This window comes from Triticum aestivum, chromosome 2D (assembly GCF_018294505.1).
Source record: "Triticum aestivum cultivar Chinese Spring chromosome 2D, IWGSC CS RefSeq v2.1, whole genome shotgun sequence".
Lineage (NCBI taxonomy): Eukaryota > Viridiplantae > Streptophyta > Magnoliopsida > Poales > Poaceae > Triticum > Triticum aestivum.
The window spans coordinates 111394197-111411365 of NC_057799.1; the positions used below are offsets into that span (position 1 = coordinate 111394197).

Sequence of the window (17169 nt, forward strand, 5' to 3'; positions counted from 1 at the left end):
AGTTCAACGATACGAGCTTTTTTCTCATCCTCCTACACATATACAGAATGAGTTATCTACCAAAATCAGCATTGTAAATAATCAGCATAAGATACTTGCAGAAAGTAAGTACCAGAAACAAGGTATGAGGAAGCTTTGGGCGAGTAAGCTTGGTACGCCTCGACCACTTCCGTGTAGTGGGTACGAAGGGAAGGCTACCGGAACTGTTCTCGATGACGGACCAGCCTTTGGGCTGCAGTTAAAGCATCCCCACTTTAGAACAGAACTAAACTAGAAAAATAGGCTAGATTGTATAAATCAATTCAGGGCTCCATCACACAAAACAAATAAATTCGTACATGAAACTACATAACCATACGCGATTGCTAAGCTGAGGCCAATATGTTTTCCAAATTCGATTTGGTCTAAAACAGCACAAGCTCCATAATAGGAACAGCGCCGTCATTGCCTTCAGATAACGGAAACACATAAACTACTGACATTCGGCAATCAAATACTCCCTCTGTTCACCAATATATGACCGTTTTAGACTGACCATACAAGTCTAAATAGACGTGCTCGAAATGGCAGTTCTTAATATTATCAGATGATTAGTGTAAGTAAACTGACAAAAGTATATGCGGTTTAAGAACTCCAAATAGATGGAGGTGCATAGCAAAAATTGCAGACAAATTCGTAAACTCAAATACTGCATGCGAGCATAAACCCCTAGGTGATTTGGGTTTCGAAATCAAAGGAAACAGGTGGAATAAGGGCGCCCACCATAACACGTGAGATGAGATAACAGAAACTGCACAATTTTAGAACTCAGAATCGAGGCAAACAGATGGTTCAGGGCGACTATTACTCGTTAAATGGAACATAGAACATGCGCCCATAGACTAGGTAACTTTAGACCTCAAAATCGCTGGAACAGAAGCAATCAGAGCCCCGATGGCAACCATGAAGCCTGATGTCGAGAGGCCACACCGCACCATGCGAGCGTCAACAAAAGCAACTGAAGCGATTTCAGAAGTCGAATTCGATCAAATCAGATGGGTTCGCAGCGCAAATAGTGGCCGCAGGTGAGCATAAACTAGGAACTCGGTGATTTCAGAAGGAAACCGACGGGTTCAGACCGAAATGGCAGAAATCGAACACACAGCACGCGAGGATTCCGTGGGAAACTCCAGTCAGTTCATGAGAAACAGCGACCTCAACGGGTGAAATCCCATGCACTTGGAACTTACCGCCATTGGAGGGGGTAGGGGAAGCTGAGGCGGGAGCGGGAGGCAGGCGGGAGCGCTGAGAGGGTGAAATCTGAGGGTGTAATGTGGAGGGGGAATTTTGGTGAAGAGCAGTGCGGCATGGTGGATTATATAGTCCTGATTCCTTGTGGCGCACGAGAAATTTCGACGTGAGGAGGGATGAGAATGCAGGTACGGAGAGGGAATGCCCTGCCGCTACTGAGTGAGGGAGGCAAATGCTCCCGGCGGAAGAGAGAGACGTTCGGGGGCAAAATTTTGGGTTCAATGGGTTTGGGGCTTTGGGCTGTGAAAATGGAGAGGTGTGGGGGCTTTGCGTAAAAGATGAGGAAAACCACGGGCCGATGGGCCTTGCATAGTGGGGTTTTTCCTGAAAATTCGACAGCCGAAATGGTGGGCTTGCTTGGCCCGGGAACCGAGACTGACCTGCAGTAGGACGCCTCGTGCGCGTGCGATCTTGGAGCTCCGCCGCCGGGCACGCGGTGCGCACCGCCCTTCCTAGCCGCCGGAGTGGGTCGGGCGCGCTAGCCCCTGCAGGAGGGACCTTGCGGGAGCGCCGGACCTGCTCGGGCGCCGCCATCGGGGCCAGAGCCTCGCTTGCGCGCTGCCGCCGCCCTCCCAGATCTGAAGCGCACGCCGCCTTTCCTCGACGCCTGGACTCGACGGAGACGCCAGAACCTCACCGGACGACGATCTTCGAAACAACGCCGGGGAGACCCAGTTCAGAGGGGGAAGGCGAGGACTTTTCCCACCGGGGGGGCAGTCGGGGCTGGCGGTGGGGGTGGCCGGAGAAGAGCGCTTCCATGGGTTGGCGGCCAGGCGCCGCAAAATTTCATGGTTAGGTGGTAGGATGTGTGGGCGGAAGGAGGAGACGACGCCAGGGAAGAGGGGAGCTTTGGTTTTTTATAGTCACAGCCCGGATAAGTGTTTGTAGTATCAAGCTGAGTCCGGGTCAGATTAGAGTTCATCTACGAGTCCGGGTCGGCCGGGGGCTGGTCCGGGTCTGCATATATATGTGCAGCGAATCCTCAGTTTTGTACCTCAGACATTTGACAAGAAAATAAGAAAAAAAGAGGGCACGATACGAGCCCAAGCTTCCTTTCTTGTGTGCTGTGTTTTTTGACTGACTTGACTATCGGTTCTTGGGTGAAATCCATCGCGCAAGGTGATGCCCGAGACAGATGAGCAGAAGGTGGTCCGGCTGCAGGCACTGGTGGCGTTTGGCAAGGCGGCGCACGCGGAAGCCATGCGCTACAGCGACATGGAGGAGGAGGAGGTGGTGGAGGAGTACCGGCGGGCGGGCAAGCTGCACACCTATGACCAGGACAAGGAGTGGATGAAGCGTTTTGCCAGGGTTGCCAAACTCCACCCGTGCCCGTGGGGCAAGCAAATGGTCGCAAAGATCGAAGAGTATATGTATTACCTTGAAGAAGACGAGGACGACTTCAAGATAGGGCTTTGTTCATTATTAATCGATGATGAATCTTAGGTTAACTATGTGGGAGTGTTGCCTAAGTTCGTATTTGTCAGATATGTTTAGCCCGGTTAACTCATCTTTTAATGTTGTTGTTCTGCTTAATGGATGTTGTCATCGGCAGTGACATATGTGTGACTTCTTCGTCAATCTTCAGATAGACACTGATAGGAAATGCACGTGTATGTGAACATATATCTCTACTCTGTGTTTCTTAAAAAGAAATACTCTCACGATACTTGATTGCAACAAATTGTTTTCATTTTATCCCCTGTAATATATGTGCTTCCACCGATTCTGCTAAATTTAGATTGCATCCCACCTTTCTGTCCAACATTATTGAATAAAATTTGGATTCCCCGGATCAGCAGAAGAGAGTGGAGAAGAGAGAAAGGAATGGAGAAGCACGGGCGCTCAGGGCCGTTAAGAAGGAGGCTGCTACATGAGGCCCATCTACAAGCCCACAAGGATGCGGATGGTCGACCATTATCTTATAGCTAGAAAGTAGTGTGTAAGGGCATGTGATGTAGTATTAGCCTTTGGCAGTTATCTCTCCTACCTTCCTTCTTTCCCCTTCCTCAAGCACTTCCCCTTGATTTGAACCTCGGCATGACGCCAGTAAACTCCTCCCTCTTGTATCTATGATGAATCTAGTATGGTAGATTGACTGAGGGTATAACAATTGGTATCTAGAGCCAGTCATTCTCCAGGGCGGAGCTGGCAAAATCTAGGGCCCTATGTCAAACTCTAGAAGAGGCGCACTACTTTAGAAAAAATATCCCGAAGAACAAACAAACAAGTAAAACCGAATTCTACTAGGTCCGGGCTTGCACCTGGTCGACCACAAGTTAGTTCACAAGTCACAGCGACTCGGTTTCTAGAAGAAGGAGGGTGTGGAGATTGTAAAACTCGTGGCCTTGAGTGACGGACGGTAGCACGGGGGATGGGGGGGTGTTGGGGAACGTAGTAATTTCAAAAAAATTCCTACGCACACACAGGATCATGGTGATGTATAGCAACGAGAGGGGAGAGTGTGTCCACGTACCCTCGTAGACCGAAAGCGGAAGCGTTAGCACACCACGGTTGATGTAGTCGTGCGTCTTCACGATCCGACCGATCCAAGTACCGAACGCACGGCACCTCCGAGTTCAGCACACGTTCAGCTCGATCGATGACGTCCCGCGAGCTCCGATCCAGCAAAGCTTCGCCGGAGAGTTTCATCAGCACGACGGCGTGATGACGGTGATGATGATGCTACCGACGCAGGGCTTCGCCTAAGCACCGCTACGATATGATCGAGGTGGATTATGGTGGAGAGGGGCACCGCACACGGCTGGGAGAGATCAACAGATCAACTTGTGTGTCTAGAGGTGCCCCCTGCCCCCGTATATAAAGGGGCAAGGGGGAAGGCCGCCCGGCCCCTGTAGGGCGCGCCAGGAGGAGTCCTCCTCCTAGTAGGATTAGGACTCCCCTCTTTCCTACTCCTACTAGGAGGGGGAAAGGAAGGGGGAGAGGGAGAAGGAAAGGGGGGCGCCCCCCCCCTCTCCTAGTCCAATTCGGACCAGAGGCGGAGGGGCGTGCGGCCTGCCCTAGGCCAGCCCTCTCTCTCTCCACTAAGGCCCATAAGGCCCACTATTTCTCCGAAACCACCCGGAACACTTCCGGTGTCTGAATATAGTCGTCCAATATATCGATCTTTACGTCTCGGCCATTTCGAGACTCCTCGTCATGTCCGTGGTCATATCCGGGAATCCGAACTACCTTCGGTATATCAAAACACAAAAACTCATAATACCGATCGTCACCGAACTTTAAGCGTGCGGACCCTACGGGTTCGAGAACTATGTAGACATGACCGAGACATGTCTCCGGCCAATAACCAATAGCGGAACCTGGATGCTCATATTGTCTCCCACATATTCTTCGAAGATCTTTATCGGTCAAACCGCATAACAACATACGTTGTTCCCTTTGTCATCGGTATGTTACTTGCCCGAGATTTGATCGTCGGTATCTCAATACCTAGCTCAATCTCGTTACCGACAAGTCTCTTTACTCGTTACGTGATGCATCATCCTGCAACTAACTCATTAGTCACATTGCTTGCAAGGCTTATTGTGATGTGCATTACCGAGAGGGCCCAGAGATACCTCTCCGACAATCGGAGTGACAAATCCTAATCTTGATCTATGCCAACTCAACCAGTACCAATGGAGACACCTGTAGAGCACCTTTATAATCACCCAGTTACGTTGTGACGTTTGGTAGCACACAAAGTGTTCCTCCGGTAATCGAGAGTTGCATAATCTCTTAGTCATAGGAACATGTATAAGTCATGAAGAAAGCAATAGCAGTAAACTAAACGATCATGTGCTAAGCTAACAGAATGGGTCAAGTCAATCACAACATTCTCCTAATGATGTGATCCAGTTAATCAAATGACAACTCATGTCTATGGTTTAGGAAACTCAACCATCTTTGATTAACGAGCTAGTCAAGTAGAGGCATACTAGTGACACTATGTTTGTCTATGTATTCACACATGTATTATGTTTCCCGGTTAATACAATTCTAGCATGAATAATAAACATTTATCATGATATAAGGAAATAAATAATAGATTACACAGTAATGATTCTAACACCCATGGAGTTTTGGTGCTGATCATGTTTTGCTCGTGGAAGAGGCTTAGTCAACGGGTCTGTAACATTGAGATCCGTATGTATCTTGCTAATCTCTATGTCTCCCACCTGGACTTGATCCCGGATGGAATTGAAGCGTCTCTTGATGTGCTTGGTTCTCTTGTGAAATCTGGATTCCTTTGCCAAGGCAATTGCACCAGTATTGTCACAAAAGATTTTCATCGGTCCCGATGCACTAGGTATGACACCTAGATCGGATATGAACTCCTTCATCCAGACTCCTTCATTTGTTGCTTCCGAAGCAGCTATGTACTTCACTTCACACGTAGATCCCGTCACGATGCTTTGTTTAGAACTGCGCCAACTGACAGCTCCACCGTTCAATGTAAACATGTATCCGGTTTGCGATTTAGAATTGCCCGGATCAGTGTCAAAGCTTGCATTGACGTAACCATTTACGACTAGCTCTTTGTCACCTCCATAAACGAGAAACATATCCTTAGTCCTTTTCAGGTATTTCAAGATGTTCTTGACCACTGTCCAGTGATCCACTCCTGGATTACTTTGGTACCTCCCTGCTAAGCTAATAGCAAGGCACACATCAGGTCTGGTACACAGCACTGCATACATGATAGAGCCTATGGCTGAAGCATAGGGAACATCTTTCATTTTCTCTCTATCTTCTGCAGTGGTCGGGCATTGAGTCTGACTCAATTTCACACCTTGTAACACAGGCAAGAACCCTTTATTTGCTTGATCCATTTTGAACTTTTTCAAAACTTTGTCAAGGTATGTGCTTTGTGAAAGTCCTATCAAGCGTCTTGATCTATCTCTATAGATCTTGATGCCCAATGTGTAAGCAGCTTCACCGAGGTCTTTCATTGAAAAACTCTTATTCAAGTATCCCTTTATGCTATCTAGAAATTCTATATCATTTCCAATCAGCAATATGTCATCCACATATAATATCAGAAATGCTACAAAGCTCCCACTCACTTTCTTGTAAATACAGACTTCTCCAAAAGTCTGTATAAATCCATGTGCTTTGATCACACTATCAAAACGTTTATTCCAACTCCGAGAGGCTTGCACCAGTCCATAAATGGATCACAGGAGCTTGCACACTTTGTTAGCTCCCTTTGGATCTACAAAACCTTCCGGTTGCATCATATACAACTCTTCTTCTAGAAATCCATTCAGGAATGCAGTTTTGACATCCATTTGCCTAATTTCATAATCATAAAATGTGGCAATTGCAAACATGATTCGGACAGACTTAAGCATCGCTACGGGTGAGAAAGTCTCATCGTAGACAACCCCTTGAACTTGTCAAAAACCTTTCGCAACAAGTCGAGCTTTGTAGACAGTAGCATTACCGTCAGCGTCAGTCTTCTTCTTGAAGATCCATTTATTCTCTATGGCTTGCCGATCATCGGGCAAGTCAACCAAAGTCCACACTTTGTTCTCATACATGGATCCCATCTCAGATTTCATGGCCTCAAGCCATTTTGCGGAATCTGGGCTCACCATCGCTTCTTCATAGTTCGTAGGTTCGCCTTGGTCAAGTAACATGACCTCCAGAATAGGATTACCGTACCACTCTGGTGCGGATCTTACTCTGCTTGACCTACGAGGTTCGGTAGTAACTTGATTTGAAGTTACATGATCATCATCATTAGCTTCCTCACTAATTGGTGTAGGAGTCACAAGAACAGATTTCTGTGATTAACTACTTTCCAATAAGGGAGGAGGTACAGTTACCTCATCAAGTTCTACTTTCCTCCCACTCACTTCTTTCGAGAGAAACTCCTTCTCTAGAAAGGATCCATTCTTAGCAACGAATGTCTTGCCTTCGGATCTGTGATAGAAGGTGTACCCAACAGTTTCCTTTGGGTATCCTATGAAGACACATTTCTCCGATTTGGGTTCGAGCTTATCAGGTTGAAGCTTTTTTCACATAAGCATCGCAGCCCCAAACTTTAAGAAATGACAACTTTGGTTTCTTGCCAAACCACAGTTCATAAGGCGTCGTCTCAACGGATTTCGATGGTGCCCTATTTAATGTGAATGCAACCGTCTCTAAAGCATGACCCCAAAATGTTAGCGGTAAATCTGTAAGAGACATCATAGATCGCACCATATCTAGTAAAGTACGATTACGACGTTCGGACACACCATTACGTTATAGTGTTCCGGGTGGCGTGAGTTGCGAAACTATCCCGCATTGTTTCAAATGTAGACCAAACTCGTAACTCAAATATTATCCTCCACGATCAGATCGTAGAAATTTTATTTTCTTGTTACGATGATTTTCCACTTCACTCTGAAATTCTTTGAACTTTTCAAATGTTTCAGACTTATGTTTCATTAAGTAGATATACACATATCTGCTTAAATCATCTGTGAAGGTGAGAAAATAACGATACCCGCCGCGAGCCTCAATATTCATCGGACCACATACATCAGTATGTATGATTTCCAACAAATATGTTGCTCGCTCCATTGTTCCGGAGAACGGCGTTTTAGTCATCTTGCCCATGAGGAATGGTTCGCAAGTACCAAGTGATTCATAATCAAGTGATTCCAAAAGTCCATCAGTATGGAGTTTCTTCATGCGCTTTACACCAATATGACCCAAACGGCAGTGCCACAAATAAGTTGCACTATCATTATTAACTCTGCATCTTTTGGCTTCAACATTATGAATATGTGTATCACTACTATCGAGATTCATCACAAATAGACCACTCCTCAAGGGTGCATGACCATAAAAGATATTACTCATATAAATAGAACAACCATTATTCTCATATTTAAATGAATAACCGTCTCGCATCAAACAAGATCCAGATATAATGTTCATGCTTAACGCTGGCACCAAATAACAATTATTTAGGTCTAAAACTAATCCCGAAGGTAGATGTAGAGGTAGCGTGCCGACGACGATCACATCGACTTTGGAACCATTTCCCACGCACATCGTCACCTCGTCCTTAGCCAGTGTTCGCTTAATCCGTAGTCCCTGTTTCGAGTTGCAAATATTAGCAACAGAACCAGTATCAAATACCCAGGTGGTACTGCAAGCTCTAGTAAGGTACACATCAATAACATGTATATCACATATACCTTTGTTCACCTTGCCATCCTTCTTATTCGCAAAATACTTGGGGCAGTTCCGCTTCTAGTGACCAGTCTGTTTGCAGTAGAAGCACTCAGTCTCAGGCTTAGGTCAAGACTTGGGTTTCTTCTCTTGAGCAGCAACTTGCTTGATGTTCTTCTTGAAGTTCCCCTTCTTCTTCCCTTTACCCTTTTTCTTGAAACTGGTAGTCTTGTTGACCATTAACACTTGATGCTCCTTCTTGATTTCTACCTCCGCGGCTTTTAGCATTGCGAAGAGCTCGGGAATTGTCTTATCCATCCCTTGCATATTATAGTTTATCACGAAGCTCTTGTAGCTTGGTGGCAGTGATTGAAGAATTCTGTCAATGACACTATCCTCCGGAAGATTAACTCCCAGTTGAATCAAGTGATTGTTACACCCAGACATTTTGAGTATATGTTCACTGACAGAACTATTCTCTTCCATTTTGCAGCTGTAGAACTTATTGGAGACTTCATATCTCTCAATCCAGGCAGTTGCTTGAAATATTAGCTTCAACTCCTGGAACATCTCATATGCTCCATGATGTTCAAAACGTCGTTGAAGCCCCGGTTCTAAGACGTAAAGCATGGCACACTGAACTATCGAGTAGTCATCAGCTTTGCTCTGCCAGACGTTCTTAACGTCGTTAGTTGCATCTGCAGCAGGCCTGGCACCTAGCGGTGCTTCCAGGACGTAATTCTTCTGTGCAGGAATGAGGATAATCCTCAAGTTACGGACCCAGTCCGTGTAATTGCTACCATCATCTTTCAACTTTGCTTTCTCAAGGAACACATTAAAATTCAATGGAACAACAGCACGGGCCATCTATCTACAACAACGTAGACAAGCAAAATACTATCAGGTACCATGTTCATGACAAATTTAAGTTCAATTAATCATATTACTTAAGAACTTCCACTTAGATAGACATCCCTCTGATCATCTAAGTGATCATGTGATCCATATCAACTAAACCATAAACGATCATCACATTAAATGGAGTAGTTTTCAATGGTGAACATCACTATGTTGATCATATCTACTATATGATTCACACTCGACCTTTCGGTCTCAGTGTTCCGAGGCCATATCTGCATATGCTAGGCTCGTTAAGTTTAACCCGAGCATTCTGCATGTGTAAAACTGTCTTACACCTGTTGTAGATGAACGTTGAGCTTATCACACCCGATCATCACGTGGTGTCTCGGCACGACGAACTTTGGCAACGGTGCATACTCAGGGAGAACACTTTTACTTTGAAATTTAGTGAGAGATCATCTTATAATTCTACCGTCAAACAAAGCAGAATAAGATGCATAAAGGATAAACATCACATGCAATCAATAATTGATATGATATGGCCATCATCATCTTGTGCCTTTGATCTCCATCTCCAAAGCACCGTCATGATCACCATCGTCACCGGCGCGACACCTTGATCACCATCGTAGCATCGTTGTCGTCTCGCCAACTATTGCTTCTATGACTATCGCTACCGCCTAGTGATAAAGCAAAGCAATTACATGGCGATTGCATTGCATACAATAAAGCGACAACCATATGGCTCCTGCCAGTTGCCGATAACTCCGTTACAAAACATGATCATCTCATACAATAAATATAGCATCATGTCTTGACCATATCACATCACAACATGCCCTGCAAAAACAAGTTAGACGTCCTCTACTTTGTTGCAAGTTTTACGTGGCTGCTACGGGCTGAGCAAAAACCGTTCTTACCTACGCATCAAAATCACAATGATAGTTCGTCAAGTTAGTGTTGTTTTAACCTTCTCAAGGACCGGGCGTAGCCACACTCGGTTCAACTCAAGTTGGAGAAACTGACACCCGCCAGCCACCTATGTGCAAAGCACGTCGGTAGAACCAGTCTCGCGTAAGGGTACGCGTGAAGGAAATATGCCTAGAGGCAATAATAAAGTTATTATTTATTTCCTTATATCATGATAAATGTTTATTATTCATGCTAGAATTGTATTAACCGGAAACATAATACATGTGTGAATACATAGACAAACAGAGTGTCACTAGTATGCCTCTACTTGACTAGCTCGTTAATCAAAGATGGTTATGTTTCCTAGCCATAGACATAAGTTGTCATTTGATTAACGAGATCACCTCATTAGGAGAATGACGTGATTGACTTGACCCATTCCGTTAGCTTAGCACCCGATCGTTTAGTATGTTGCTATTGCTTTCTTCATGACTTATACATGTTCCTCTGACTATGAGATTATGCAACTCCCGTTTACCGGAGGAACACTTTGTGTGCTACCAAACGTCACAACGTAAATGGGTGAATATAAAGGTGCTCTACAGGTATCTCCAAAGGTACTTGTTGGGTTGGCGTATTTCGAGATTAGGATTTGTCACTCCGATTGTCGGAGAGGTATCTCTGGGCCCACTCGGTAATGCACATCACTATAAGCCTTGCAAGCATTGTGACTAATAAGTTAGTTGCGGGATGATGTGTTACGGAACGAGTAAAGAGACTTGCCGGTAACGAGATTGAACTAGGTATCGAGATACCGACGATCGAATCTCGGGCAAGTAACATACTGATGACAAAGGGAACAACGTATGTTGTTATGCGGTCTGACCGATAAAGATCTTCGTAGAATATGTGGGAACCAATATGGGCATCCAGGTCCCGCTATTGGTTATTGACCGGAGACGTGTCTCATTCATGTCTACATAGTTCTCGAACCCGTAGGGTCCGCACGCTTAAAGTTACGATGACAGTTTTATTATGAGTTTATGTATGTTGATGTACCGAAGGAGTTCGGAGTCTCGGATGAGATCGGGGACATGACGAGGAGTCTCGAAATGGTCGAGACGTAAAAATCGATATATTGGACGACTATATTCGGACTTCGGAAAGGTTCCGAGTGATTCGGGTATTTTTCGGAGTACCGGAGAGTTACGGGAATACGTATTGGGCCTTATTGGGCCATACGGGAAAGAAGAAAAAGGGCCTCAAGGGTGGCCGTACCCCTCCCCTTGGTCTGGTCCGAATTGGACTAGGGAAGGGGGGCGCCCCCTTCCTTCCTTCTCTTTTTCCCTTCCTCTTTTCCTATTCCATATGGGAGGTGGAATCCTACTAGGACTAGGGAGTCCTAGTAGGACTCCACACTTGGTGCGCCCCCTCCTAGGGCCGGCCTCCTCCTCCCTTGCTCCTTTATATACGGGGGCAGGGGGGCACCCCAGAGAAACAACAATTGATCCTTGAGATCTCTTAGCCGTGTGCGGTGCCCCCCTCCACCATATTACACCTCAATAATACCGTTGCGGAGCTTAGGCGAAGCCCTGCGTCGGTGGAACATCATCATCGTCACCACGCCGTCGTGCTGACGAAACTCTCCCTCAACACTCGGCTGGATCGGAGTTCGAGGGACGTCATCGAGCTGAACGTGTGTAGAACTCGGAGGTGCCGTACGTTCGGTACTTGATCGGTCGGATCGTGAAGACGTACGACTACATCAACCGCGTTGTGATAACGCTTCCGCTATCGGTCTACGAGGGTACGTGGACAACACTCTCCCCTCTCGTTGCTATGCATCACCATGATCTTGCGTGTGCGTAGGAATTTTTTTGAAATTACTACGTTCCCCAACAGTGGCATCCGAGCCTGGTTTTATGCGTTGATGCTATGCTCGAGTAGAACACAAGTGAGTTGTGGGCGATATAAGTCATACTGCTTACCAGCATGTCATACTTTGGTTCAGCGGTATTGTGAGATGAAGCGGCCCGGACCGACATTACGCATACGCTTACGCGAGACTGGTTTCACCGTTCGGAGCACTCGTTGCTTAAAGGTGACTGGCGGGTGTCTGTCTCTCTCACTTTAGTTGAACCGAGTGTGGCTACGCCCGGTCCTTGCGAAGGTTAAAACAACACCAACTTGACAAACTATCGTTGTGGTTTTTATGCGTAGGTAAGAACGGTTCTTGCTAAGCCCGTAGCAGCCACGTAAAACTTGCAACAACAAAGTAGAGGACGTCTAACTTGTTTTTGCAGGGCATGTTGTGATGTGATATGGTCAAGACATGATGTGATATAATGTGTTGTATGAGATGATCATGTTTTGTAACCGAGTTATCGGCAACTGGCAAGAGCCATATGGTTGTCGCTTTATTGTATGAGATGCAATCGCCATGTAATAGTTTTACTTTATCACTAAGCGGTAGCGATAGTCGTAAAAGCAATAAGTTGGCGAGACGACAACGATGCTACGATGGAGATCAAGGTGTCGCGCCGGTGACGATGGTGATCATGACGGTGCTTCGGAGATGGAGATCACAAGCACGGTGCTTCGGAGATGGAGATCACAAGCACAAGATGATGATGGCCATATCATATCACTTATATTGATTGCATGTGATGTTAATCCTTTATGCATCTTATCTTGCTTTGATTGACGGTAGCATTATAAGATGATCTCTCACTAAAATTTCAAGATAAAAGTGTTCTACCTGAGTATGCACCGTTGCAAAAGTTTTTCGTGCTGAGACACCACGTGTTAATCGGGTGTGATAGGCTCTACATTCAAATACAACGGGTGCAAAACAGTTGCACACGCGGAATACTCAGGTTAAACTTGACGAGCCTAGCATATACAGATATGGCCTCGGAACACAGAGACCGAAAGGTCGAGCGTGAATCATATAGTAGATATGATCAACATAGTGATGTTCACCATTGAAACTACTCCATCTCACGTGTTAATCGGACATGGTTTAGTTGCTTTGGATCACGTAATCACTTAGATGATTAGAGAGATGTCTATCTAAGTGGGAGTTCTTAAGTAATATGATTAATTGAACTTAAATTTATCATGAACTTAGTCCTGATAGTATTTTGCAAATTATGTTGTAGATCAATAGCTCGCGTTGTTGCTTCCCTGTGTTTATTTTTATGTTCCTAGAGAAAAATTATGTTGAAAGATGTTAGTAGCAAAGATGCGGATTGGATCCGTGATCTGAGGATTATCCTCATTGCTGCACAGAAAATTATGTCCTTGATGCACCGCTAGGTGACAGACCTATTGCAGGAGCAGATGCAGACGTTATGAACGTTTGGCTAGCTCAATATGATGACTACTTGATAGTTTAGTGCACCATGCTTAACGGCTTAGAATCGGGACTTCAAAGACGTTTTGAACGTCATGGACCATATGAGATGTTCCAGGAGTTGAAGTTAATATTTCAAGCAAATACCCGAGTTGAGAGATATGAAATCTCCAACAAGTTCTATAGCAAAAAGATGGAGGAGAATCGCTCAACTAGTGAGCATGTGCTCAGATTGTCTGGGTACTACAATCGCTTGAATCAAGTGGGAGTTTATCTTCCAGATAAAATAGTGATTGATAGAATTCTCTAGTCACCATCACCAAGTTAGTAGAACTTCGTGATGAACTATGGTATGCAAGGGATGACGAAAGTAATTCCCGAGCTCTTCGTGATGCTGAAATCGACGAAGGTAGAAATCAAGAAAAACATCAAGTGTTGATGGTTGACGAGACCACTTCAAGTGTTGATGGTTGACGAGACCGCTAGTTTCAAGAAAAGGGCAAAGGGAAAAAGGGGAACTTCAAAAAGAACGGCAAGCAAGTTCCTGCTCAAGTGAAGAAGCCTAAGTCTGGTCCTAAGCCTGAGACTAAGTGCTTCTACTGCAAAGGGACTGGTCACTGGAAGCGGAACTACCCCAACTATTTGGTGGATAAGAAGGATGGCAAAGTGAACAAAGGTATATTTGATATACAGATTATTGATGTGTACTTTACTAGTGTTTATAGCAACCCCTCGGTAATTGATACTGGTTCAGTTGCTAAAGAGTAGTAACTCGAAAACGGGAGTTGCAGAATAAACAGAGACTAGTAAAAGGCGAGGTGACGATGTGTGTTGGAAGTAGTTCCAAGATTGATATGATCATCATCGCACACTCCCTGTACTTTCGGGATTAGTGTTGAAACTAAATAAGTGTTATTTGGTGTTTGCGTTGAGCATGAATATGATCTGATCATGTTTATTGCAATACGGTTATTCATTTAAGTTAGAGAACAATTGTTGTTCTGTTTACATGAATAAAACCTTTATGGTCATACACACCAACGAAAATGGTTTGTTGGATCTCGATCGTAGTGATACACATATTCATAATATTGAAGCCAAAAGATGCAAAGTTAATAATGATAGTGCAACTTATTTGTGGTACTGCCGTTTAGGTCATATTGGTGTAAAGCGCATGAAGAAACTCCATACTGATGGGATTTTGGAATCACTTGATTATGAATCACTTGATGCTTGCGAACCGTGCCTCATGGGCAAGATGACTAAAACGCCGTTCTCCGGAACTATGGAGAGAGCAACAGATTTGTTGGAAATCATACATACAGATGTATGTGGTCCGATGAATATTGAGGCTCGTAGCAGGTATCATTATTTTCTGACCTTCACAGATGATTTGAGCAGATATGGGTATATCTACTTGATGAAACACAAAGTCTGAAACATTTGAAAAGTTCAAAGAATTTCAGAGTGAAGTGGAGAATCATCGTAACAAGAAAATAAAAGTTTCTACGATATGATCGCAGAGGTAAAATATTTGAGTTACGAGTTTGGCCTTCAGTTAAAACAATGTGAAATAGTTTCACTACTCACGCCACCTGGAACACCACAGTGTAATGGTGTGTCCGAACGTCATAACCGTACTTTATTGGATATAGTGCAATCTATGATGTCTCTTACCAATTTACCACTATCGTTTTGGGTTATGCATTAGAGACAGCTACATTCACATTAAATAGGGCACCATCAAAATCCGTTGAGACGACGCCTTATGAACTGTGGTTTGGCAAGAAACCAAAGTTGTCGTTTCTTAAAATTTTGGGGTTGCGATGCTTATGTGAAAAAATTTCATCCTGATAAGCTCAAAGCCAAATCGGAGAAATGTGTCTTCATAGGATACCCAAAGGAGACAGTTGGGTACACCTTCTATCACAGATCCGAAGGCAAGACATTCGTTGCTAAGTATGGATCCTTTCTAGAGAAGGAGTTTCTCTCGAAAGATGTGAGTGGGAGGAAAGTAGAACTTGATGAGGTAACTGTACCTGCTCCCTTATTGGATCACAGAAATCTGTTCCTGTGACTTCTACACCAATTAGTGAGGAAGTTAATGATGATGATCATGTAACTTCAGATCAAGTTACTACCAAACCTCGTAGGTAAACCAGAGTAAGATCCGCACCAGAGTGGTACGGTAATCCTGTTCTGGAGGTTATGTTACTAGACCATGACGAACCTACGAACTATGAAGAAGCGATGGTGAGCCCAGATTCCGCAAAATGGCTTGAGGCCATGAAATCTGAGATGAGATCCATGTATGAGAACAAAGTGTGGACTTTGGTTGACTTGCCCGATGATCGGCAAGCAATTGAGAATAAATGGATTGTCAAGAGGAAGACGGACGCTGATAGTAGTATCACTATTTACAAAGCTAGAATTGTCGCAAAAAGGTTTTCGACAAGTTCAAGATGTTGACTAGGATGAGAGTTTCTCACTCGTATCTATGCTTAAGTCTGTCTGAATCATGTTAGCAATTGCCGCATTTTATGAAATCTGGCAAAGAGATAAACAAAACTGCATTCCTTGATGGATTTATTAAAGAAGAGTTGTATATGATACAACCAGAAGGTTTTGTCAATCCTAAAGGTGCTAACAAAATATGCAAGCTCCAGCGATCCATCAATGGACTGGTGCAAGCATCTCGGAGTTGGAATATACGCTTTGATAAGTTGATCAAAGCATATAGTTGTATACAGACTTGCGGTGAAGCCTGTATTTACAAGAAAGTGAGTGGGAGCACTACAACATTTCTGATAAGTATATGTGAATGACATATTGTTGATCGGAAATAATGTAGAATTATTCTGCAAAGCATAAAGGAGTGTTTGAAAGGAGTTTTTCAAAGATAGACCTCGGTGAAGCTGCTTACATATTGAGCATCAAGATCTATAGAGATAGATGAAGACGCTTGATAAGTTTTTCAATGAGTACATACCTTAACAAGATTTGAAGTAGTTCAAAATAGAACAGTCAAAGAAAAGAGTTCTTGCCTGTGTTACAAGGTGTGAAATTGAGTAAAGACTCAAAGCCCGACCATGGCAAAAGATAGAAAGAGAATGAAAGTCATTCCCTATGCCTTGGCCATAGGTTCTATAAAGTATGCCATGCTGTGTACCAGATCTATTGTATACCCTACAGTGATTTTGGCAAGGGAGTACAATAGTGATCTAGGAGTAGATCACTGGACAGCGGTCAAAATTATCCTTACTGGAATAAGGATATGTTTCTCGATTATGGAAGTGACAAAAGGCTCGTCGTAAAGGTTACGTCGATGCAAGTTTTGACACTAATCTAGATGACTCTAAGTCTCGGTCTAGATACATATTGAAAGTGGGAGCAATTAGCTAGAGTAGCTCCATGCAGAGCATTGTAGACATAGAAATTTGCAAAATACTTACGGATCTGAATGTGACAGACCCGTTGACTAAAATTATCTCACAAGCAAAACATGATCACACCTTAGTACTCTTTGGGTGTTAATCACATAGCGATGTGAACTAGATTACTCACTCTAGTAAACCCTTTGG

At 44.3% G+C, this 17169-nt stretch overlaps 1 pseudogene; it reads left to right on the forward strand.

The window, feature by feature from the left end:
* The first annotated feature begins 2412 nt into the window (after positions 1 to 2412).
* The window catches only part of LOC123055699 (uncharacterized), a 44208-nt pseudogene continuing 29451 nt past the window's right edge, over positions 2413 to 17169 (forward strand).